Below are 23,980 nucleotides of genomic sequence, written 5' to 3'. Positions count from 1 at the left end.
AATTGGTGCTACTGGGAGGAAGGTAACTTGGCTGAGTTTAATAAAGATTGGTCTCACCAATATTATGTTCCCAACAATTGAAGACCGTTTCAAATGATTTGGTCATTTTAAATAATGACTGTTACAGTCACAAACCAATATGTTTCCAGCTTAATAGACTCGGTGATGTGACTTCAACTGAAATTAGGTCATTTATTGAAGTAATTTCAGTTAGCAGTTATATTGAAGAATTGAGGTGCAACATGTTGCTGCAACTTTTTTCCCATTGCAGATTCAAATTCATAGTAACTAAATTAGACTTATTACTTATGTGAGAGTGATGATCTAAATAAGCGAAACAGGCTGACTGACATGAGGCAGTTATTTCACTTGCTTGGCAAGTGATTCCAAAACAATCAATCCACTCCATGAAGGAAATCATAGCACTGATAAAAGAATGGTGCCATATTTCAGTAAAAAGTGGTGCAAGCAGTTCATTGTAGAAAAACAAATATAGTGTGGCTACAAAACTTGGACTGAAGCTGCAAGGACTTGATACTTTAAAAATGTGTATCATTGCCCAAATTAAAATACCACTGTACTGCAGAACTACAAACAATTGGGCTTAGGAGCAAGTATCGTTCTTCAGTATTATTCAGTGTTGCTGAGTTTGAGGAAATACTATTTTCCCTGGTTTTGACAATTGCATCACATCATTTCCCCCTCCTTATTGAATTATATGATAAAGGAATCCAAGATACATGGACAATTAGATGGAAGCTGATCTCAGATGCCCCCTACTAAACGAGAACAACATGAAGAAATCAGCTCAGGAAACAATTTATTTCAAGTGTCACAAGCCAAGCAATATAGTAGTTACCAGATGAAATGGCAATAGTGTGGTCACAATTTTTCCACCTCCACGCCAGTCAAACGACTACACAGAGTGAAAAAGGTTTTTGAAGAGTGAAAAGGAAACATAATGATCAAACAACCTCAAATGATTCATCTTTGCTATGAAAATGTTTGAGGAGTTAATTGTGCTGATCATAACATAAGCCTGTACAGAACATTTGTCAGGGGGGAAAAATGATACTTCACTTCGATAGCGCTTGCAGTCACACAGCTGAACAAAATGCGTGACATGTGCATAGATAATGGGAAACTGGCACATCTTGAATTTTGATGCCATATTGTAACTTCCTCCCTGGAGACAAATGCCCAAATATGCATGTGTAAAAGGAAGCCATCAAAGACAGAGCATCAAGACTCCAGAATTCACAGAAGAGGTCACTGTGTGATGGTCCAAGGGAAACAGTCTCACTGCAACCTTTCCCATGCAAAAACCAAAAGATGTGTAAAGTCTAATGTGGTTTGCATGTAAAAGGGTTCATGACTTATAATACTACCTGATTACTGAAACGTTTGTTTGATGTAGTGTTAACTGCTACTAACTTTGAAATGTCATCAATTTCCCTACAAGTGAGTCCCTCAAATGTAATTATGATACACGACCGACATCCTACATATAGGACACCCTCTTTATCACATAATTAGTTCCTAAGCATGTACCTAGTTCTGACAGGTCATATGATACCTACGTAACACATTACTGTAAGGAATACAGAAACATAAACTTCACAAAGGAAGAGAAAACAAATTAAAAAATTGTGATAAGTACATCACACCCTCGCTGTTATGGCATTAAAAAACAAACATTGTCCACTTGAAAATCATTTCAGCCCTTAATACCCAACAATTTAATATATGGGTCTGCCACAAGGAACTGAGCGTTTCGGATGGAGACAAACTAACATAAGAATAATAAACATCCCTCAGAAAATAATGCAATATAGAAACCCTACAAAGAAAAGAAATGGTATTGATGACCTCAGAAACTTGGTACAACTACCCAACACCATAACACCACATGAAAAACTACACTATTCTAATATAGTACTTCAATATACTCAGTTCACCTACATACTTAGTAAAAATTATTCTATACTGTATCTGCAACAAAATATATTTGTATTGATGTCTTTAACTTATTTGCACAGCTACTTTCAAAAACTTTGGAGAAAGGTTTATTATGGAAAAAGAAATAAAAAAAGGTTATGTATACACATTTCTAAAAACGGTTCTTTTTGAATTATTAACAAAATTTTACAATTTAGCTGATCAGGGCTTAGGAAAATAGAGACTGATAATAAATGCTTAAAATGTCATCTGCTTCTTCCTGAACATACATGTACTCGTCAAATAGTGAACTGTTGCACAATTTCAAATAGTTTTGAATGCTTTTGTGGGCTTCTGTGTCACATTGATGTATCATTTGTGCATTGTGATCAGCTGAATGAAGCAGTTTTTAAGCTATCCCCAGAGATAATACTGCAAAAGATTGCAGTTTGAAGAACGTGCAAGCCACGGAACTGGTCCTCCTCCACCTGTACATCCATTCAATACAATCAGATCACTGAGACTGGAATGTAATGGTGCTCCATCAGACATAAGTCACATATTTCTTACTAGCTGGGGCCTGTCATAAAGTAGGCAGCAACTGTAAGCTGTACTGGGAAAACATAGGATCCTACCAGACCTAAGATACCAGCCCACGCATTAAACTGATATTGATGCCTAGCCTTTACTGTAGCATACCTATGTATGTTGGTTGTGGAAATTTATTTTAGCTCTTTCAAACATTGCCTCCTCTGTAAACAAAACTGAAGAGACAAACAACAGAACCTGAAAGAAAATCAGTCCATAAGTTTAAGCAAACGCTATCAGCATTACAATGAGAATCTGCTAAATTTTTCAAGGAACTCCTCGACAGAGTAGAAGCAGTGACCCATGAGGAAACTCTTCAGTTTCAATTTGAAAGTGCATGGATTATTGCTAATATTTTTGAATTCGAGTGGCAGCTTATTGAAATTGGATGCAGCAGTATACTGCACACCTTTTTGCACAAGAGTTAAGGAAGTCCGATCCAAATGGAGGTTTGATTTCTGCCGAGTATTAACCGAGTGAAAGCTGCTTATTGTTGGAAATAAACTAATATTGGTAACAAGAAACGACAATAAGGAATATACATATTGAGAGGCCAATGTCAAAATACCCAGACTCGTGAACAGAGGTCGACAAGAGGTTCGTGAACTCACACCACTTATTGCCCGAACTGCCCGTTTCTGAGCCAAAAATATCCTTCTAGAATGGGAAGAGTTACCCCAAAACATAATACCATATGGCATAAGTGAATGAAAATATGCAAAGTAGACTAATTTACATGTCAAAGTATCACTCAATTTTGATACCGTTCGAATAGTGAAAATGGCAGTATTAAGTCTTTGAACAAGATCCTGAACGTGGGCTTTCCACGACAGTTTACTATCTATCTGAACACCTAGGAATTTGAACTGTTCAGTTTCACTAATCATATGCCCGTTCTGTGAGATTAAAACGTCGGGTTTTGTTGAATTGTGTGTTAGAAACTGTAAAAACTGATTCTTACTGTAATTTAATGTTAGTTTATTTTCTACAAGCCATGAACTGAGGTCATGTACTGCACTACTTGAAACCGAGTCAATGTTGCACACAACATCCTTTACTACCAAGCTAGTGTCATCAGCAAACAGAAATATTTTAGAGTTACCCATAATACTAGAGGGCATATCATTTATATAAATATGGAACAGGAGCGGCCCCAACACTGATCCCTGGGGCACCCCCACTTGACAGTACCTCACTCAGATCCCACATCACAGCCGTTAACAACATTGTGAATAATGACCTTTTTCAGCCTGTTGATAAAGTAAGAGGTGAACCAATTGTGAGCTACTCCCCTTATTCCGTAATGATCCAACTTCTGGAGCAATATTGTGAGATCAACACAGTCAAATGCCTTTGTTAAATCAAAAAATACGGCAAGCATTCGAAACTTTTTGTTTAGCCCATCCAGTACCTCACAGAGAAAAGTGAATATAGCATTTTCAGTTGTCAAATGACTTCTAAAGCCGAACTGTACATTTGATAGCAAATCGTGTGATATAAAATGATCAATTAACCTTACATACACTGTCTTTTTGATAACTTTTGCAAACACTGATGGCATAGAAATAGGTCTAAAATTATCTACATTATCCCTTTCTCCCTTTTTATAAAGCGGCTTTACTACCGAGTACTTTAATCGCTTAGGAACCTGACCATTCCTAAAGGAAAAATTACGAATATGGCTAAATACAGGGCTAACATGTGCAGCACAGTACTTTAATATTCTACTAAACACTCCATCATAACCATGAGAGTCCTTAGTCTTCAGTGATTTAATTATTGACTCAATCTCCCTCTTGTCTGTATCACAGAGGAGTATTTCAGATGTCAATCTCGGAAAGGCATTTGCTAAGAAATTTATATGATTTCCTGTAGAAATTAAATTTTTATTTAATTCACCAGCAATGCTCAGAAAATGGTTCTTAAATACTGTACATATATCTGATTTATCAGTAACAGAAATATAATTACTGCGAACTGACTTTATATCATCAACCTTGTGTTGCTGGCCAGACACTTCCTTCAGAACTGACCATATGGCTTTAATTATTTCCTGTGAATTAGCTATTCTATTTGCATACCAAATACTTTTTGCCTTGCTAATAACATTTTTAAGCACTTTACAAAACTGTTTGTAATGGGCCACCGTAGCTTGATTGTGACTACTTCTAACATTTTGATATAATTCCCACTTTGTTCTACATGATATCCTTATCCCACTAGTCAGCCAACCGGGCTGTCCATTACTGCTAGTACCCCATTTAGAATGTTCTAATGGAAAAAGCATGAGAAATGTGTTATGGAAAGCATTGTATTTATCATCAATATTATCGGCACTATAAACATCTTGCCACTCTTGTTCCTTGACAAGTTTTGAAAAACTCTCTATTGCTGTTGGATTAACTTTCCTATGTAGTTTGTAATTAAATAAGATGTTGGTTTGAGTACAAAATACCTTTTAATGTTAAAATTTGTGCATCATGGTTTTGAAAGGCCATTGACCCTTTTACTAACAGAATGCCCATCTAGTAACGAAGAATGAATAAAAATATTGTCAATGACTGTGCTACTATTCCCCTGCACCCTAGTAGGAAAAAACACAGTATGCTTCTGATCATATGAATTTAGGAGATCTACCAACATCCTTTTCCTTGCACAATCATGTACAAAATTAATATTGAAGTCACCACATATAACTACTTTCTGGTACTTCCTACAAAGTGAATCATGATGTAACATGTGCCAGAGGCACTTGTCTTGCACAGATACCTGTCACTTCCCTGACAGTCCATACAGTGTGCTCTTCCTGATCAAGCATATAAGTAACACACGGTCTTCCTCAATCAATTGTCTGTGGTGCTAAGGACTTTCTTCCAGCAAAAGACGGTACACAACTTCAAAGGTTGAATGATTTCCTTATTCAGTTTGTAAATGCTGTGTCGGAGAGCTGTGTAGCCTCATGTCCATTACCATTCTCATTGACATATATGATGATAATCGTGTCTACCTGCTCACGAAATGAATTGTGTGTGTGTATTCACACATGAAGCTAATTAAACTTTCTCCACTAGAGACCACAGAGCTCCAGCAGTTTCTATGCTGTGAGAGGAACATAAAGCACATAGACTAGGCAATAAATGTTTCCTCAATACTTGATTTGTTCTAGGAGGGATGGAGGAAACTTTCTTTAGTATAAACCCATTTTTCTTTGTTGAACAACTCAAGAACAGGTTTGGGAAAGTGGTGGAGATTTCAAAAAATTAAAAAATGGTTCCATTCTACTTAAAACATCCTTCCCTGCTGAGTGAGAGATGCTGCTCACCTGTGACATGCTGGGTGACATTCCTGAACTAAGAGCCCCTGTAAAAGTTTGAATACATTGTAGGGTATCATTTTCTAACTGAAATCTCCTTTTACAGAATGATGATGAGTTAAACACTAATTTGGAATGACATCATGTCCAATTTGTCCATTGCCCATCTTGACCAGTGGAGGATGTAAGACAACACAGTGGATACTGGAGACTTCATCTTGGCTTTTGAAGTCGATTTGTTGCCTGAGAAACTAGAGTTGATGGTGTGTCACTGCAGTGACAAGGTGTATGTTCCTCCTCCCACGTGGTGCTATAAATGTTTGCAATTTGAACAAATGTTTTTGTATTGCAGTGGCAGTTCCATTTATACTGTTTGTGGAGGTCAGTTAGACATGAGCACTCTTTGTGCTCATCACTGTGGCTGTTTCAGTTATGGGGAGAATGATTCCCTCTGTTCACTGGACTGTGCACTTGTCCAGTGGGAAAAGAAAATTCCAGAATATGAGATCCTAGACTGACTTGCAAACTGACAAGATGCCGAGGAGAAATATGGTGCTATACATCCTACATGTAAGACTTGTGATCTGCTTGTAGGCTATGGCTACAACTTCATCCTCTGTTGTGCCCATACTGTCACTCTCTGTGTTTCCTATGTTGGGCCCTTGGGGCCACGTGACTGCAACCACTCATAATGTGGCTCAAGGTCCTCCTCCTACTGCTGCCCCACACAAAGTTTGGGAGTGTTGACTTCCTACCCACTGTGAATATCAGTCTCCAACCCTTGGCTGGAGAAACAACACTCTCCTCCAGCATTCCTTATAAGGGAGGGATCTCTTGGGATGCCCCCTTCCAGGACTCTCCTGACCTGCAACCAGAAGCCAGTCAGTGGTTGAAAGAGCCACAAGTTGCAGGTTGTAGGACTTTGTGTTCCTCCCCTGTCCCATAAACTGGGACATACAAGCCCTCGAAGAAGGCAAAGCCATCCGAGGATGGGGAGCATGAGAAAGATGAGGAGGATTAGGAGGACGAGGACAAGGACAATAAATAGTGGAGATCCAGGTGGCTACCATGGAGCCAGACCCTGCATGTTCATAGTGTCCATGATGGTGCATGTGTTTCTGGACACCTCTACAATCCATGATTGAAAACGAATGTGTATTGATGACATATCCTCACAACCAGAGGCAGCAGGCAGCCCTGTGACATGACCTGTCTCCTTGGGTCCTTCATGCCTCCATGGAACGCTGATAGCATAATCCTCCAGTGGAAGTGCAGCACTTTTCTGCCACCTGGCTGAACTACAAACTCTTATGTATCTCCCCTGTTTTTTTCACTGCCCTCCAGGAGACATTTTTCTTGGCAATGTGGGTCAATTCCATCTGCAACTATCAGAGCTATTTTAACTATTGCACTGACTATAAAAGAATGTTAGGTGTTGTTTGCACATATAATCTGGACTTTATCTTTGTGAGGTGGAACTATGATCACTGTCTACGGTAAAGCTGTTAAAACTTTCCTGCAGAGCTCAATCATTGCCTCTTGATTGCTGGTGTTCCCACTCAATTCATTGTGGCATGTGGGCCTTAATCAACTTTTGATGTTTTCACTTCCTTCTCCTGTCTGTCCAGTGAAGAGACTGTTAAGACAAATGTAACCAACTGTTTTCTGACCTCCTTCACCCTGCCACGGGGTCACACACCTGGGTGTCCACCCAGACAGGCTCTCTCCAAAGCTTACTGTGATTCTTTCAACACTGCCATCACTCTTCTCACCTTGCACTACTGCTGCAATTATGTATTGGATAAAACATCAACAAAAGCAGTTGTCGCTATATTAAGTCCTCTCATTAGAGAAGAGGAGAACAGAGAGGATATAAATTAAATCTTACACTATACAGATGTAAACTAAATCACACATTATACAGATGTAAACTGAACCATGGAGGCAGGTGGCTAAATTAAAAATCAGCTTTACCGATTCATACATTGTACAGATACAGATGTAAATTAAACCATAAAAGCCTAGACCTAAATTAAAAATCAGCTTTACCAACCAATATTCTTTAAAAAAACACACTATTTAATGTTAAGTGCAAAGTTATGTCTAATTTTAAAATATCATGATTTTCTCAACATTAGCATGTGATCACAGGAAAAATAAATAACACTCAAGTTTATACTTGACACATTAAATACATTTAATTACTAAAAATAAAGAGTATCAACTTTCAATATGGTAGATGGTTCAATGACAAGGAAACAAACAAAATTATACCTACACAATATCAAAGAAATTGTTAAGAGAGACTGTTTTGTAACATGTAATTTCATTAACTTTTCTAAATAAAATATTAGAAAAGTGCAATATTGAGACATTTGCTGAAACAAAGAAGCTATATGAACAAAAACATAGCCTAAAACTTAATTTTACAAACTTTCCTTTTTGTAAAAGTATTAATAATGGCATCAAGTAAGATTTTACATGCTTACATTGATGTTCAATATTGATAATACCGAAGTATGTGAGGCACTGTTATGCTGCCTTTATCTTAAACATCTTTTTGTTAGATTCAGTTGTGGGAATGAGGTGCTGTGATTGGTGAATATAATGACACATGATCATGCTATGTAATCAAATGTATTTATTACTATATGCTGATACAGAATTACAACTCACTAATGATCAAAATGGTGAGAGAAAATAGGCAGTCAGAGAGAATGCCACTGAGCTTTGTAGCAGTTTATGCACTCTCTAGATTGTTGGTTCCCAACCTATGGGTAATTACCCTCTCAACGGTAAAATAAAATTCTCTTCGGTGTAATAATCTAAGTGATCTGATTTTGTTTCTGACAATTATTTTCAAAATATCTTAACTATTACCACAATTTTGTAGGACTCCGATATTGATTATATAAGTTATCAATCATCACTTTTTCTCAATAAACAGGTTACCAATTCCTCACATATTCCACCGACCACAAACACATGCTGCACTTTGTCACTTTGATAAAAGAGAGACATAAGCGTAAGAAATGTTAATATCTGAAGAAAATGTCTTCTCCCAGTTGTAAGTAGCTGCTGCAGTCCAGAAATATCTTCATTACTCACTTTGAAACAAATAAATGAATTAACTGACAGCACAACACAGAAGTAACCACATAAGTGCTGCTGTAGTGCTGTAAACAGAACTATTATTATTATTATTATTATTATTATTATTATTATTATTATTCTTTCTATTCTCAGACATTATGTCTGGTCAAAAATGGAAAGTGACATGGACCTTGATCAAGCGTGACTCCCTTTTAACTGTGCAGTATATGTTACATTGCATTTAGGAACTTTCAGGTAATTGAACACGTACCAATAATTACAGATATCTATAGTTGTATATATAAGTTTAGATGTTGCTGTATTGCGTTGGTGTACTGCTGGATATTGTGTGGTATGACTCCTGTAGTTGATAGTATAATTGGTGTAATGTCAACTTTATCCTGATGCCACATGTCCTTGACTCCTCAGCCAGTTGGATGTATTTTTCAATTTTTTCTCCCGTTTTCTTCTGTATATTTGTTGTATTGGTTATGGATATTTCGATTAGTTGTGTTAATTTCTTCTTTTTATTGGTGAGTATGACGTTAGGTTTGTTATGTGGTGGTGTTTCATCTGTTATAATGGTTCTGTTCCAGTATAATTTGTATTCTCCAGTACATTTTGTGGTGCACACTTGTATGTGGTAATGTGTTGTTTTATTAGTTTATGTTGTATGGCAAGTTGTTGATGTATTATTTTTGCTACATTGTCATGTCTTCTGGGGTATTCTGTATTTACTAGTATTGTACATCCGCTTGTGATGTGATCTACTGTTTCTATTTGTTGTTTTCAAAGTCTGCATTTATCTGTTGTGGTATTGGGGTCTTTAATAATACGCTTGCTGTAATTTTCTTAAATTGTCTACTTGTCCATAATGTAGGTTTTTTGTTGATAAAGCCCCCTTCCTTTCTGCTTAATGTGAATCTTTCTGTTGCTGAATGGATGTGATGTATTCTATATTTGTGGCATTGTCATCGTGTAAGTGTGTTGAGTGCTTCTAGGTCTGTGTTGCTCCATTTCACTACTCCAAATGAGTAGGTCAATATTGGTATAGCATAAGTATTTATAGCTTTTGTCTTGTTTCTTGCTGTCAATTCTTTTTTAAGTATTTTTGTTAGTCACTGTCTATATTTTTCTTCTAGTTCTTCTTTAATATTTTTATTATCTATACCTATTATTTATCTGTATCCTAGATATTTATAGGCATCTGTTTTTTCCATTGCTTCTATGCAGTCACTGTGGTTATCCAATATGTAATCTTCTTGTTTAGTGTGTTTTCCCTTGACTATGCTATTTTTCTTACATTTTGCATGTTGGATAGTGGGTTCAGAGCAAGGCAGAACCAGAAAGGACTTTATGAGTCTGTTTGGTATATTCAACGCTTAATCTGTATTGGCTGTGATGTGATATTACTTGAATTTGTTTGGATATTTAGTGTGGTTTCCCAATTTTTCATTACTATGTTTAGGAACTGTAACAATTTGGGATCTACTTTGCATATTTCCAATATCTGTAATAACCATGAGTGGGGTACACTATCAAAAGCTTTTTGGTAATCAATGTATGCATAGTGTAGTGACCTATGTTTAGTTTTAGCTTGGTATATCACGTCTGCATCTGCTATCAGTTGCTCGTTACATCCTTGTGCTCCTTTGCAACAGCCTTTTTGTTCTTCATTTATAATTTTGTTCTGTGTTGTATGTGTCATTAATTTCTGTGTAGTAACTGAAGTTAATATTTTGTATATTGTTGGTAGGCATGTTATGGGGTGATATTTTGCTGGGTTTGCTGTGTCTACTTGATCTTTAGGTTTCAAATAAGTCATTCCTTGTGTAAGTGTATCAGGGACTGTGTATGGGTCTGCAATGTAACTGTTAAATAATTTAATATAATGGAAGGAAACATTCCACGTGGGAAAAATTATATATAAAAACAAAGATGAGGTGACTTACCGAACAAAAGCGCTGGCAGGTCGATAGACACACAAACAAACACAAACATACACACAAAATTCAAGCTTTCGCAACAAACTGTTGCCTCATCAGGAAAGAGGGAAGGAGAGAGGAAGACGAAAGGAAGTGGGTTTTAAGGGAGAGGGTAAGGAGTCATTCCAATCCCGGGAGCGGAAAGACTTACCTTAGGGGGGAAAAAAGGACAGGTATACACTCGCACACACGCACACACGCACATTTCCATCCACACATACAGACACAAGCAGACATATTTAAAGACAAAGAGTTTGGGCAGAGATGTCAGTCGAGGCAGAAGTGTAGAGGCAAAGAAGTTGTTGAATGACAGGTGAGGTATGAGTGGCGGCAACTTGAAATTAGCGGAGATTGAGGCCTGGCGGATGACGAGAAGAGAGGATATACTGAAGGGCAAGTTCCTATCTCCGGAGTTCGGATAGGTTGGTGTTGGTGGGAATATTATTAATCCCTGCTGGAGAGCCACATTCAGAGTCTGGTCCAGTCCCGGAAAGTATCCTGTCACAAGTGGGGCACTTTTCTGGTTCTTCTGTGGGGGATTCTGGGTTTGAGGGGACGAGGAAGTGGCTCTGGTTATTTGCTTCTGTACCAGGTCGGGAGGGTAGTTGCGGGATGCAAAAGCTGTTTTCAGGTTGTTGGTGTAATGATTCAGGGATTCCGGACTGGGGCAGATTCATTTCCCACAAAGACCTAGGCTGTAGGGAAGGGACCGTTCGATGTGGAATGGGTGGCAGCTGTCATAATGGAGGTACTGTTGCTTGTAGGTGGGTTTGATGTGGACGGACGTGTGAAGTTGGCCATTGGACAGGTGGAGGTCAACATCAAGGAAAGTGGCATGGGATTTGGAGTAGGACCAGGTGAAACTGATGGAACCAAAGGAGTTGAGGTTGGAGAGGAAATTCTGGAGTTCTTCTTCACTGTGAGTCCAGATCATGAAGATGTCATCAATAAATCTGTACCAAACTTTGGGTTGGCAGACTTGGGTAACCAAGAAGGCTTCCTCTAAGTGACCCATGAATAGGTTGGCGTACGAGGGGGCCATCCTGGTGCCCATGGCTGTTCCCTTTAATTGTTGGTATGTCTGGCCCTCAAAAGTGAAGAAGTTGTGGATCAGGATGAAGCTGGCTAAGGTGATGAGGAAAGAGGTTTTAGGTAGGGTGGCACGTGATCGGCGTGAAAGGAAATGCTCCATCGCAGCGAGGCCCTGGACGTGCGGAATATTTGTGTATAAGGACGTGGCATCAATGGTTACAAGGATGGTTTTGGGGGTAACAGATTGGGTAAGGATTCCAGGCGTTCAAGGAAGTGGTTGGTGTCCTTGATGAAGGATGGGAGACTGCATGTAATGGGTTGAAGGTGTTGATCTACGTAGGCAGAGATGCGTTCTGTGGGGGCTTGGTAACCAGCTACAATTGGGCGGCCGGGATGATTGGGTTTGTGGATTTTAGGAAGAAGGTAGGGGTGCGGGGTGTCGGTGGGGTCAGGAGGTTGATAGAGTCAGGTGAAAGGTTTTGCAGGGGGCCTAAGGTTCTGAGGATTCCTTGAAGCTCCGCCTGGACATCGGGAATGGGGTTACCTTGGCAAACTTTGTATGTGGTGTTGTCTGAAAGCTGACGCAGTCCCTCAGCCACATACTCCCGACGATCAAGTACCACGGTCGTGGAACCCTTGTCCCACCAACACCAACCTATCCGAACTCCGGAGATGGGAACTTGCCCTTCAGTATATCCTCTCTTCTCGTCACCTGCCAGGCCTCAATCTCCGCTAATTTCAAGTTGCCGCCACTCATACCTCACCTGTCTTTCAACAACTTCTTTGCCTCTACACTTCTGCCTCGACTGACATCTCTGCCCAAACTCTTTGTCTTTAAATATGTCTGCTTGTGTCTGTATGTGTGGATGGATATGTGCATGTGTGCGAGTGTATACCTGTCCTTTTTTCCCCCTAAGGTAAGTCTTTCCGCTCCCGGGATTGGAATGACTCCTTACCCTCTCCCTTAAAACCCACTTCCTTTCGTCTTCCCCTCTCCTTCCCTCTTTCCTGATGAGGCAACAGTTTGTTGCGAAAGCTTGAATTTTGTGTGTATGTTTGTGTTTGTTTGTGTGTCTATCGACCTGCCAGCGCTTTTGTTCGGTAAGCCACCTCATCTTTGTTTTTATATGTTAAATAATTTAGTTAGATGTGAATGTGTTGAGGTGAACTTCTTTAGCCAGAAATTTGCTATTTTATCTTTTCCAGGGGCTTTCCAATTGTGCTTAGAATTAATTGCTCGGGTGACTTCATGTTGCAAAATTATCACTTCAGGCATTTGTGGTATCATCTTGTACGTATCTGTTTCTGCTTGTATCCACCATGCATGCCTGTTATGTTGTACTGGGTTTGACCATATGTTGCTCCAGAAGTGTTCCATGTCTGTTATTTTTGGTGGATTGTCTATTTTAATGTGTGTGTTATCTATTGTCTGGTAAAATTTCTTTTGGTTTGTGTTGAATGTTTGGTTTTGTTTCCTTCTATTTTCACTTCTTTTGTATCTTCTAAGTCATTCGGCCAATACTTGTAATTTCTGCTTCTTTTCATCTAATTGCTCTGTCACTTCTTGTTGTGAGATTTTACCTAACCTTTTTTGTTTTTTTTCTGACATTTCATTTCTTATCAATTGTGTTAGCTGTTCGATGTCTTTTCTCAGTTTTTCTGTTCTGATCTGTGGCCTGTGTTGCCATGCTGGTTTTGTGGGTTTCTTCTGTGTGTTGGTTGATTCTGATCTCTGCCTAGTGTGTGTATTTAGTGTAGTGAGTGCTCCTATACAAACCAGTAGTTGTAACTCTTCCATAGTTATATTTTCATTTATTTTGTTGTGTATGATTGTGTTTATAGTTGTTATTGTTGTTTCAACATGTGGGTTATTTGGTGGTCTATGCAAAAATGGTCTAATGTCTGTATTTGTCTCTTTGTATTCCAAATATGTCAGCTGAAATTTTTCTTCTATATCTAACATGTGTGTTACTTCATGTTCTATTTGTGCTTGTTCTGGTGGTTGTCTTAAGATTTCATTTTCCTCTGATTGTTTAATTGATGCGTGTTGTTCTTTGTTTGTTTGCTCTGGGATGTTTGAGTCCATTATTGTTTTTTCTTCTTCTTCTGGTTGCACATTATTTTGTTCCAGTATTTTTTGTGCTTGTTGTTTGATGTTTTCTAATTCTGACTGCAGTATCCTGTTATTATTATTATTATCATTATTATTATTACAATTGTTAGATGCAAAGCATTAACAGCCCAAAGTCATTCAATTTTGGCCTGTCCAGAAGTAAGGAGTGAATCAAACGAATGATTTACAATCAGTCAGTAGAGCACACACAATTGAACTTATTTGGTTTTAAATGGTGTTGCAGTGTGCAAGTCAAGCAAGTGCCACAATTGAATAATAAAGTATAAGTATGTAATAAGTATGTATGTAATAATGTATGTATGTAATAATGAAGTATAAGTATGTTTTGTAACAAGCACATACTCTTACTTTGGTTGGTTAGCTTTCTTACCTGGGTAGCACTTCCGATGCACCACAAATTCCTTAATCAATCATTCTCTCTCTCTCTCTCTCTCTCTCTCTCTCTCTCTCTCTCTCTCACACACACACACACACACACACACACACACACACACACACACAAAGTAAATATAATCCACCTTTCATCATTTTGAAAATAAATGGTGTTCGATAAAACTCTTTTGTTCTACAGTTTAGATATGTGCTAAAGTTGGTGGTAATGTGGGTAAGCAGGGTTCGGCAACAGGTGGTAGGGAGTAGGTGGGGATACTACTTAACGTCTTTTTGCAATAAGGGGTAATGGTCTGAGGAATGTTGGGAACCACTGCTCTAGATAGTCTACACGCTATTGACAGTTGCCACCCAGTTTACAAAAACTGCTTTTATATGATGAAACTGAAACAGGCATTGTTGGAAAAATGCCATCGCCAAAGTGGCTTTGTTATATTTTGATGTGCTTCTGTAGTCCATTTTGGCAAATTAAGATCAAAAATTTTTGTGGGTTTTTTATTTTTGTGTAACTTAAAACTCTGCAGTTATATTAGTAATTCATCCTTATTAAGGTGGTTATTATTCATAGCAGCTAAGTGCATTGCATAGATATTCATGTCATCAATCCTATAATTTCTGCAGCTGAGCCTTGTGTAAAAACCCAAACAAATTGTTATATATTAAAAAAAGATTCTGCGACTTACCAAACGGGAAAGCGCTGGTAGATAGACACAATAAAAACGCGCAAACACACACACAAATATCAAGCTTTCGCAACCCACGGTTGCTTCATCAGGAAAGAGGGAAGGAGAGGGAAAGACAAAAGGATGCGGGTTTTATGGGAGAGGGTAAGAAGTCATTCCAATCCCAGGAGTGGAAAGATTTACCTTAGGGGGGAAAAGGGACTCTTTCCACTCCTGGGATTGGAATGACTCCTTACCGTCTCCCTTAAAATCCACATTCTTTCGTCTTTCCCTCTCCTTCCCTCTTTCCTGTTGAAGCAACCATGGGTTGTGAAAGCTTGATATTTCTGTGTGTGTTTGTGTGTTTTTATTGGGTCTCTCTACCAGCGCTTTCCCGTTTGGTAAGTCACAGCATCTTTTTTAATATATTTTTCCCATGTGGAATGTTTATTTCTATTATATTCAAACAAATTGTTAACATTTTGTGATGCATGAAACCTATTCCTAAGCTCATTAAGGATGTGGTCTGTTATTTCTGTGTTCATACTGTTGAAATTTTTTCAGCTGTCAAGTCTGAGCTGTCATCTTCCCATTCTTTATTGACTGTGGTCTTCTTTTTCCATTTTCACACTTCTTTGAAATTTCCTTAGATATATTCACATGGTGAGGTGCTGATTGTGGCAATTGATGGTCTGTATCATTACCTGTACAGAGGAAGAATGCTTACTTCAGCACTCAGAAGTCACGAAGTTGTGAAAGTGCTCATAACATAAAATCCGAGTGTAAACAATTGGTTATTACAATCGACTGTAACCCATCTGTACCTGATTTATCAACTGAATGTTCATCTGGAGCATATGAATCTTCTCTAGCAGTATAATATGTTTCTGATCGTAGATCTATGGAAACCGTATTCAGTATCTCTGATTCTTTGAACTTGCTAGTACCATTTCTACCTTCATAGATGTCCATGAATGGCTAAAAGTGATAATGATCTTGTGTTTATATTAACTTCCATATTGTTTAGGTGTCAGTAAGTGCAGCACTCCACAGACAGAACAAGGGACTCCCTCAATATTAATTGACAAAACAGTTTTGATGGAATGCTAAATGGTTCTATAACTCAGTTTTTCCTCATAGAAGAAACTTTGCACTACATGAACAGGACAGGGTGTTTTGTGTTAATGGAAAAGTAGGAACATGGAACTATAATAAACGTGAATTTGTTTTCTCACAAAATGGAACCCCCAAGAGCACTGACTATACAGTCAGTACAAAACTATTAAAACTATTCAGTCTGTTATTGCTGTCTGAAAAGTGCCTCTATATAAAGTTCATTTACTTTCAGCATAGTGCTAATATCATGCACTGTAATGATGAATCACAAGGGTGGGTTCTTTTTGCATTATACGTTGTCTATAGTCAGAGCTGCATCTATGGGAAGTGAGGGGGGGGGGGGGGGGGCGGCGCATGTAAACTGAGGTATCTGCCGCAGGCAGCAAATTCAGGGTCCATCATATTCATATTCTTGAAGGTAAAAAACCTTGTTTCACAGGGCTGAGAGGGTGAGTGGATATCAGCATTGTTATAATTATTAGCAGAATCCATAGGATCAGATTACCAGAGTGGAAGCAAATGACTAACAGGTAGGAAAGATTACATACCATATATACTCGAATAATCTGCGCCCTTGAATAATCTGCGCACCCCAATTTTGAGGAAGAGGCAAAAAAAAAATTATTTTTGCTTTAATTTGTTTTATTTGCAAAAAAAAAAAAAATTGTTCCAAGGTTATGATGTGTTCAAAAGTAGGAATAATAACTATTGGTTTGAAGCAACACTGCTGTACAGGTTGAGACATTGTTAAAATGCAACCGATTCAGCGGCATGCAGCTGCCCAGCCGGTGTGGGGGGGAGGCCAGCAGTGTGCAGCTGGCCGGCTGGCCCATTAGACGGGCGGGTGGCCAGGGAACATTATCACCGCCAGCCGGGACTCTACACATACATACAATAGCATAAAGAAAAAATGTAAATTATCTTGTTTAAGAATTTGTTAATACGGTATGTGCAATAAAATATTTTAGTAAATACCGGTACGTTTCCTCTCTTACCACTCTATTCATCACTTTCATCGTCATCACTAGCGGGAGAATCATTGTCGTTTTAACCTTCTTCCCATAGAGCGTCATCCTCTGTTCCATCCAGTGAATTTGTGATTCCACGTTTTTGAAGGACTTTTCCACCAGTAGTTGCGGAATGGAGTCCCATGCACTTTTCACCCATTCACAAATCCGGGACAAATCCGGCCGTTTGATTTTCCCACTAGGCGTGAACTTATGGTTTTCATCAGCCATCCATTGCCTATATCACTGTTTAAGTGCAGCTTTGAATGGCCAAATTATACACACATCTAGTGATTGTAGGATGGATGTTAGGTCTCCCGGAATAATGACCAAGTAAGTTTTCCCTTTTTGTAATTTGTCTCGCACTTCCTTAGTTGTATGTCCGCGGAAGGTGTCCAGGACAAACGTGTTGTGTAAATTCAGTAATGCACCAGGATGACATTGCCAAACAAGTGTCACCCAGTCAATTATAAGTTCGTTGTCCATCCACCATTTCAGATTCACTCTCACTTATACCAGTATGCCTTTTACTGATATTTTTGGAATAGTTTTCCTGTTAAATATCACATAAAGTGGTAGCTTTTGTCCATCGCCAGTTACACACAACATCACTGTACATCTTTGTTTCTCACTGCCGCCAGTTTGTATCATGATGCTGGATTCTCCTTTCCTGTTCACTGTGTTTTCGAGCGGCTTTTCGAATTAGACTGGCGTTTGATCCGCATTACCAACATGCGATAATATATAGGACTGTTTTCAGTCTAGATTTATCACATAACAATGAAAATTCACTATCTTTATCTCGTAATCGCCTGGAAGCCGCTGAGCACTAGTAGTTTTCCTCCGGAATCCTAAACCATATTGGTTGTAAAATCTTGATAGCCAGCCCTGGCTCGCTTTGAAACTGGTAATTCCTAGTTATTTGGTTAAAGACAATGCTTTGAGTTGGTACATTTCACTTATCACTGCACATCCGTATTGTCACTTCTGATCTACATAACTGCAGAGTCTTTTCTCGAGGTCCCAATGCTTTGCTTTTTGGCCGCAAAATACCCGGCAATTACTATTAGATTCTTGAAGCTGTTTTATTTTTTCACCAGTTGTGAATACAACTCTCACTCATGTCTTACTTTCTTCCTGCTGCACGGTTTCCAGTATTCTTGGCTTCTTCAATAATTTTCACTTTTTCTTTAGCAGTGTACGAGCAATAACGAGAAATTGTACCCAAAATTAACAAGTTTGAAGACGTTAATACTTCACTCCTAACGTGCTACTGACGTGTCACAGGATGAGGCCGCAACAATGCAATAGTATAATGGGATGTGTTGTTGGAGGTCGAGCAGTCCCAACAATGTCTCGAATAATCCGTGCACCCCAGTTTTTCGTCCTAAAATTCAGGAAAAAGCATGCGCGGATTATTCGAGTATATACAGTATTATCTTCTCAGTGTATCCAAGAAAATGAAATTTTAGCAGAAAATTTTTGTCAGATCTCTACACTACTAAGAGTGAGTTGTGCAGTCCCTGGTTAGCAGAAGCTTAAGTTTTAATCTAGAAACAGTACGGAAAACTGGTCACATGAACACATAATAACGCCACACCAGATGATAAAGCCAGGATAACTGAAGCTGTGATTCTGGCAGAATTAATGAATTTAACAGGAGAATAAGTTTTGACAATGGCAGGAATAGTTAACGGATTAGTGATGACGTTATTGGAATGAGGAAGGAGAAGAAGCAGGAACATGACACAAATAATATAGAAGAATATGAAAATTCCACATTTATATAAAAATTTCATACTTCTACTATTCAATCTCATGCATGAGAAACTGGAGCGTATGAATGAATTGTGAAACTATTTTCTAACATAAAACTTTTTGCTTATAGTGTGTCTGATAGGTGTTTGATATTGGTGTTTTGTGAATTAAGGTCTGACATGTTATTTATACGGTAAAGTATAAATAACGTGACAGACCAATAATTAGATTAGGAAATGAGACACTTAAAGTAGAAAAGGAGTTTTGCTATTTGGGAGCAAAATTAATGATGATGGTCAAAGTAGAGAGGATATAAAATGTAGACTGGCAATGGCAAGGGAAGTGTTTCTGAAGAAGAGAAATTTGCTAATATTGAGTATAGATTTAAGTGTCAGGAAGTCGTTTCTGATAGTATTTGTATGTAGTGTAACCATGTGTGGAAGTGAAACGTGGACAATAAATAGTTCAGACAAGAAGAGAATAGAAGCTTTCAAAATGTGGTGCTACAGAAGAATGCTGAAGATTAGATGGGTAGATTACATAACTAATGAGGAGGTATTGAATAGAATTGGGGAGAAGAGGCGTTTGTGGCACAACTTGACTAGAAGAAGGGATCGGGTGGTAGGACATGTTCTGAGGCATCAAGGGATCACCAACTGCGTATTGGAGGGCAGTATGTAGGGTAAAACTTGTAGAGGGAGACCAAGAGATGAATACACTATGCAGATTCAGAAGGATGTAGGCTGCCATATGTACTGAGAGATGAAGCAGCTTGCACAGGATAGAGTAGCATGGAGAGCTGTATCAAACCAGTCTCAAGACTGAAGAACACAACAAAAACAACATGTTATTTATGTAAAAGAGATACATAAAATGGCAATTTGTGCCAAGACAGTCTCACTCATTTGGTGTGTGCAACAATTGCTTCAATATTAGACAGGCCTATTTCATTTTATATAGCATACAGTGACAAAATAGATGTAATCAAATTGAGAAACCACAACAGTGTTGGATACTATTCATAGTAACACATTTTCAGTATTAGACAACATTATTTTGATTTTTTGTGTATCAAAACATTTCAAAAACTTTGAGGCAATAGATCCTTTTGCTGAAAGGAAAAGCATGCTGTATAAAGCTGTAGAACGATTAGAGAGAAAGTAAATGCTGGGACATGAGGATTGCAGAAATGTGTACCATCTTGTTTGTCTCAAGTCTTAACTGGTTTTACGTTTTCTATATTTAATTTTATCTCACACAAAAGAGAAAGTTGTTAGCCAATAAGCAATAAAGAGTGCAAATTTTCTGAGGAATTCTTATTCTCCCAGTCACAAATAATCCCACCCAGGATTAATTGCGAGTCCTCCTTAAAGGGAGGGTAGAATGTCACACCAGCCAACTGAAAGCAGGAGCGGCACCACATGACATTTTATTTACACTGTCCTGAATATTAGGGCTTCCATTATATACACATGTTTGATTTCCACAAAGCAATATACAATGATGTGTGATAGAAGAATGCTTTGTGAAGAGATGTGGCACTACACTTTGACACACACAGGACTGAATAACATGTCTTCCATTTCCTCAAAGATATGTTTTATTTCAAACTCTTCCGAAATATGTGCACTACAAAACGACCGTATTCTTCAAAACTAATTTTTTTAAATTTTTGTATCTTATCTCATATGCTCGGTTTGGAGATATCATAGATTTGGGGCTGTCTACGGTGCACCTTAAATAGTTTAGGGTGCCACAATTTAGCTTGTGGGTGGTTCCTGAAAAAAATTGAAAAAGGCATTTTTTCTGTCGGCAGTGGATATCTAAATAACTAACTGCAGCCGACTGTTCAAATTTTAACTATATATTATTGAAGAGTTTATCTATAAGTGCCATCTTACCGTATTCAAAAATCATTATCGATTATGTAGAAACATCCCAGAAACTTCATTTTTGGGTACTAGAATTGAGCAGCAGATTCCAAAGCGGATACACACATCAGTTGGCTGTAATATTTACAATATATTCCTAAGATAATGATGTTAAATAGCCACACAAATTCTCTTTAAATCTTGCTCAGTTTCTGGGATACAGAATTTCAAAGATACCCTACTTAAGCATGTTAAATAGGCACACAATATCAAGCGTGAATTGAAAATCTAATTTATAAAGTGACATAGCATCAAGAAATATGCTGCATAGTTTCTCAGTTATCATTGGAAGGATTCTGGGAACCATGTTTTGTAGTACTGAAGCACATTCAGAATTTATCTGTAGGTAAATTCCAGTAAAATTAATGGTGTAAAATTACTTTTGAGTTATTTCAAACAATGGAAAATCCAGGATGGAGTAAGAACAATATCATGGAAAAGATAGCTTACTACTCACCATGCAGCGGAGATGCTGAGCTGCAGATAGGCATAACAAAGAGATTGTCAAAGCAGTAAGGTTTCAGCCAAAAGACCTTCATTGGAAACACACACCCTTGTTGGCTGAAAGCTATTTTGTTTGACAGTCTCCTGCTTGTCTATCTGCAAGTCAGCATCTCCACTATTTGAGTTATTCGGTTTCACACAAGTAAATAACTAAAATTTTTCTGCCCCATGAAGTTCTTTTCATTAATCAAGTGCCCTGCTGTACCAGGGAAAAGAGGATAACAAGCAGAAAAATGCTGCTACTAGAGCACAAGAGAAAGCAATTGTGCTCTTGCATAAGAGACTCTGAGAGGAAGGTGGGGTACTAGTTACCTCTTTCTGTGTTTCTCAGCACCTTCAAAAAATTTCCCAAAAATTTTGGTATTCTGAATATTCATGTTTTTTTGGTGAGATGGAGGCAGACAGTGGCAGAGGGAAAGAGATGGAAAAGTAATAAGTTCTGGGAGATAGTAGACAGTGGTTGTGGTACGAAAAGAGCATAATAGACATGGACAGTATAAGACAAATAGAATGACACAATGACAGTGGAGTATAGTTGACAGTGATGAAACTGCAAGGAAAAGAGTGAAGCAGACAATACTAGTTGGAGAGGAATAAAGAGAATGAGAAAGTGGGAGAAGGCAAGAGCCAGAGATAATGCAACACAGAGTTTACAACAATGGCACTAAAGGAAAATGAGACAGTGATAGAGAAAAGATACAGCAGCAGTGGGAAGGAATGAAAGAAATAGCAGCAGTGACAGAGAGCAGTTCATAAACTTTTATATAGGCACAAACACATCTATGAATAGAAGTGCATAAATTAAAGACAACATCAGCTATGTCATAGGTGGGATTTGAACCTACGACCCCTGAAAATGCATCCGCTTTGCCCCACATGGCCTCCACAGGCTGGAGCCACATGGGTTTGTAGCCAGACAGTGATCAGACTGTCGCCACTGTCACTCATTTTGATGGCAACATACTTACTTCCGCCACAGTCAGCAGCATGAGAGCAACTATAAGAAATGACATCACAAGCAGCCAGTTGCAACGGCTCAGTGGGAACATTAAGTTTGAGACAGTTAATACTCTGACTGAAGAAGACAAGTTTTCAATTAGAGATTCATGTAAGAGGTATGGCATACCACTGTCTACTGTAAATAGATATTGGAAGAATTGTGTTGAAAGAGGCACTATCAGCAGAATTCCTGGCTCAAGCAGGAAGAGACTGAGCAAAAGCACGACCACACGGAGCTTGTGTGTAAGAGACAACAACTCTTTTCCCTAATTACGTAGTACTTGCAGTGAGCGACCAGCTTCCCAGTTCTGGTGATACGGTTCACTGAAGGCTGAGGAAAGCTGTTCTGCACGCACAAAGATCTACTGTAGAACAGGAGCCCAGTGAGGAACATGTGGTATTTCTGGTAGTCATAGAGCTCCATCTGACTGCAGCACGTGAAAATGTACTTTTCACAGATAAGGTGTCTTACCATGGCCCGAGAGTAGTTTATTGGTCATGAGGACAGAGATGCCATGAAAAATATGTAGTAACAACAAGAAGAAGTAGCCCATTGTCAGTTTCCTGGAGAAGTTGGATTTCTGTGAGAGGAGCAGTAATGCTTCCTCAATAGCAGGCAGTATGCCCCATTTTTGAAGAATGTGATACTGCCTTCAGTGTGAATGATATATTGTAAGGAGAATTTGTGCTACAGGAAGAACATTCATGTGTGTACAAGTCTGCTTCATTCAACAGCACCTGTCCAACATGGACATCAATGTAATGGACTGGCTGCTTACATGAACACAATGGAAAATATGAGGGTGGAGGTAGCAGGAACACTGTCAGATAACTGGTTTTGAAAGAAACCATTTATAACTTATGCTATTTGGGATAGCTTTTTGGAGCCTTGATGAAATAATGGGGACACTACATCATGTAATTTTGATCTTGCACCCTCTATAGCCTGACAAAGCACAGCTTTGTTAGTGGCTGTCTGATACACAGTTGGTCATTTTGCCTAGTCAGAGCTACATAACAACAGCAAGACCATGCACTCAGTTTCCTTACCAAGTGACAATCTGCCTTACATCCCTGCACCTTTCAGTAAGAGCAAACCCTCTGTGAGTCCAGGGGTAAGAATATACCAAGGTATTCCTACCTGTCGTAAGAGGTGACTAAAAGGAGTCTTAAAATGTTTGGCCTTTGTGAAGGTCCCCTGTAGGGTTTGGCCTCCATTCTTCAAAATTTTCCTGAAGACTGAGCCAAATTGGGAAGGGTGCCTCACATGGTGCATCATGTCCATCGTGCATTGAGATCTTTAGCCCAATTTCTTGTCATTGCATTGCAGTCCCGCTCATTCTCCATCTTTTGGTGAGGACACCTCACTGGGTGAGTTTTCCCCCATGCACTATGCAGTGTCGTTGCTGGGCAGACGATGACTGTGGACTTCTTTGCACCTGACATCCAACATGGTAGCCAGTCCATTGTGGTGGGTCCACCATGTACCCTGTTGATTGTAGCCCCCTGACAACACAGGGATCGCTCTGC

This window comes from Schistocerca americana, chromosome 6, assembly GCF_021461395.2.
Source record: "Schistocerca americana isolate TAMUIC-IGC-003095 chromosome 6, iqSchAmer2.1, whole genome shotgun sequence".
Lineage (NCBI taxonomy): Eukaryota > Metazoa > Arthropoda > Insecta > Orthoptera > Acrididae > Schistocerca > Schistocerca americana.
Note: the sequence above shows the minus strand (reverse complement) of the source record.